Source organism: Mastomys coucha, unplaced genomic scaffold (assembly GCF_008632895.1).
Source record: "Mastomys coucha isolate ucsf_1 unplaced genomic scaffold, UCSF_Mcou_1 pScaffold23, whole genome shotgun sequence".
In the NCBI taxonomy this organism is placed as follows: Eukaryota; Metazoa; Chordata; class Mammalia; order Rodentia; family Muridae; genus Mastomys; species Mastomys coucha.
Window position 1 is genome coordinate 83,788,558 of NW_022196906.1, and position 3,337 is coordinate 83,791,894.

At 46.0% G+C, this 3,337-nt stretch overlaps 1 long non-coding RNA gene across 2 annotated transcripts in view; it reads left to right on the forward strand.

The window, feature by feature from the left end:
• The window catches only part of LOC116072719, a 10,533-nt gene that overhangs the window by 4,370 nt on the left and 2,826 nt on the right, over window positions 1-3,337 (forward strand). Inside the window, exons 4-6 of one of the 2 annotated variants that reach the window (XR_004111546.1) lie at window positions 1,154-1,262; window positions 1,950-2,094; window positions 2,930-3,050. This is a non-coding gene — a long non-coding RNA (uncharacterized LOC116072719). The remainder of the gene's footprint in view (window positions 1-1,153; window positions 1,263-1,949; window positions 2,095-2,929; window positions 3,051-3,337) is intronic. The other variant, XR_004111547.1, reaches the window with a different exon arrangement.

Genomic DNA, 3,337 nt, shown 5'->3' on the forward strand with positions numbered 1-3,337 from the left:
CTGCTCCATAGTTAATCTCTGCAACTCCTCACGTGGGTATTTGGTTCCCCCTTTTAAGAAGGAATGAAATGTCTACCTTTCTTTTGTTTCTTTAATTGATAAATTGAAAGACATCAAAAGGCTATACCCAAGTCAAGAATTGTTTTATGAAAACATTCCAGAACCTTATCAATTTTAATAAGACTCAATTAAAGTACTGTGATTGAGCTTTATTAACTTTGAAATGAACTTTTTGTATCTTGTGTCAGTATCTGAAGTTTTCTCCTAAGTCTTAAAAGTACTTTAGAGTCTTTAAAATACCCCAAGCTTGTGCTACAAGGCTTAAGTGTCTTTGCAGGCCAAACCAAGATGAATCTGAGTTGGGAGTAATTTCAGGTGGTGGGTGAAGTTCTCTACCATTCTATACAGAATTAATGACTGTAAGCTATCTCTAACTAGAATGAGCTTTCAGGAACTTTCTCAAAGCTCCTTGTGATAGCTCACCTGGTCCTAGGTCCCTGAACTGCAGGCCACTGATAACACCACACTATGGCTGTGTCTGGTGACCCCTCCAGTGTCACAGACACAGAGTGACTAGAGGTGATGACAAAATACGAAGAGACAAAGGTCTCAGCCAACTGCAGGCAAAGTGTCTTACTTTTGGGCAAGTTTTAAAACTTCAATAACAAATGAGCCTTGGGAGGGGTTATGCACCAACGTTCCCTTAGTTTCCTATGAATTTCTGAAAATGAGCCGATGAGAGAGAGAGAGAGAGAGAGAGAGAGAGAAAGAGAGAGAGAGAGAGAGAGGGAGAGAGAGGGAGAGAGAGAGAGTAAGAGAAACAGCACTGACAAAGAAACAGTAGTCACTTCTTCAATAATATATAACTAGCAATAAGCTTCATATAGGTAAGAAGGCAGGAGGCTGGAGAGACCGGAAGGCTGGAGTGACAAGAGGCCAATGTTCTCAGTGGAGGAGGGCAGAGCTGGATCCACAACCAATGTCGTTCTCACCAGTTAACCTCACTGCTTTCCTACTTCCTACACCTTCCCGGGGTCTCTGTCAGTAAAGACCTTTTTAAAACTCTATTCAGCTGTCTGAAGAGACAGACTTGAAGAGCACTGGGTAGTAGCATTCTACACATGAACAGTGTTGAACTACAGCCATCTTTTAGGCATTGTGCGCATTTCCCAAGGAGAAGACCAGCTCCGCAAACAAGAAGCAGAAGCTGGGCTTGCTGCACCCCTGCTGTGTCACCGGCAAGGAGTACTTCAGAGTCCATGGTACATGATTGCCACCTTTGGCGCATTTTGATTTAGAACTTACATCCTTTATGAGGTGACTTGGCAGTTATTAAGTACTCCTATTTTACAGCTGAGGGAACTGGGCCTGTGGGGGCTTAGATGACTCACTGTAAACAGGTTAACAAGGCTCGGTGTGACTCATCCTCCCAGCCAAGGACAGCCAGGCCCCAGCACCGCCTGCACTGTCCTATCAGTTGTCTTAGGACAACCTGCCTTGGGAGATGTGTCAGAGGTGATCTGTGCCTGCTCTATAGCATGAAACTCGGGTGTTACCCACACCCACTTTTTCTCCCCTCTGGGGTTTTCAGACCTTCAGACCAGAGGACTGAACACTGCATTGTTGTTGGTGTATGAAAAATACCCCACCACCCCCAGTCTGTAACTCTCATCCAAGCTGGAAGCCCCTCCTCTATCAGAACCGCTATGAACACTGGGTGTTAAATGGCTATTGATCCAAAATTGTCTGCATTGAGACTGGCCATCCCACACAAACAGGATGTCCTGAGGATTTGAGTCAGAGCAGCCATTTAACCCAGCGCTGCCTGCCTTAGGCATCTCCAAACTAGCCAACCCTTTGTGTCCTGAGTGCTCAGCATGAGAGAGAAGTCAGTGGGGCCTTCTGGAAGGTCTATTGATTGCTTATCTGATGCCTTATGCCTTGCACAGGCTCAGCTCTCCATGGACCTCGGCAGTCTGGAAACTTCCAACCCTCCCCCATGAAGAGGTCTAAGAAAAGAGGAATTGACCATTTCTTAATTGTTATTGAGAGTCACTGCAGCTTTCAAGGACATCTCCAACTTTGGGGTCAGAGGTGGGGAATCCTGGACTGGTGGTAGATCCCAGGACTGGTGGGGTCTGGGATAGTCTTGAATGAGGCTGTCTGACATACGTTCCCGCATGTGGAAACCCAGGATGGAGCAGTGTTGGTTTCTGTGATCTCAGCTCATCTGATCAAGCCAGCATAGAATTTCCCTACAGTTGGGGCTTCCTTTGTGCATTTCCCTCCTCCCCCCACTCCTTTTCCCTCTACACACAGTCCACTGGACATCCTCTTAAAACAAATTCTGACTCAGAAAATAAGAACCACAAACGGGTCTCCTACCTAACAATCCTGGGTGGCATTGGGTATTGCAGGGTGCTGGACCAGACTGCACTCAGCTTTCTATGGTCTGAATCCCCCCCACCCAGTTTTCTTCAGAGAGAGTGGCAAAGATGTGCCAGGGCCAGAGTGAGGAGACATGTGCACTTCCTGCATCAGTAACTGGAGCAAATGATTGTCTTCTCTGTAAAGAGAATTTAAGGGTGGGATCCTGTGGGATCCCTGAAATCGTTTGATCTTTAAGGCATCTCAGAATATGTCTAGTCACGTGTCCAGGAGAAATGTGGGTACTCTCAAAAGCGGCCACGACATCCATGAGGGTGTCCATCCAGTGATTATGTCATCTTGATTAGTGGGGGGGAAAAACACCCTTGATACCTGACTCCTGAATAATTAGGAAGATGTCTGAGTTTTGCTTCCATAAGCTGCATGGCTTACAAATAGATAAATGAATAAGTAAACCTCTGTGTCTTCATCAATAAAACAGGGATGCTAGCAAAATTTTTAAAAAGCACAGAGTATCTAATAAATGCTACTTGTTATACAGGTATAGGCTGTTGCTATTTAGAATCAGAAGCTGTGCCATACTGCAACCGTTTCCGTGACTCCTGGAGGCTACTTTGTATCCATCGAGTTCATCAAAACCTCTTCTGCTGCTGCCCTGTAAGGTGAGTCACCAACGGATGAGAGGCGGACTTTAAGAGAGACATTGGAGGCCTCCTAGTTCCAATCTTCCTTCGCTGCCCAAACAATAAATCTCAGGGAACTTGACAAGCAAGGCTGGAGTTCAATATTTGTGTCAGGGTGCATCCACTTGGCATTTAAACAGAAGAGCCTGCCTGTGTCCTTGGGCTGCCGGAACAAAGCCCCCACGCACCGGGTGACTCAATACACTAGAAACTGATTCTCTCTCATGGTTCTAGAGGACAAAAGTCTGAAACCAAGTTGTGGGGGG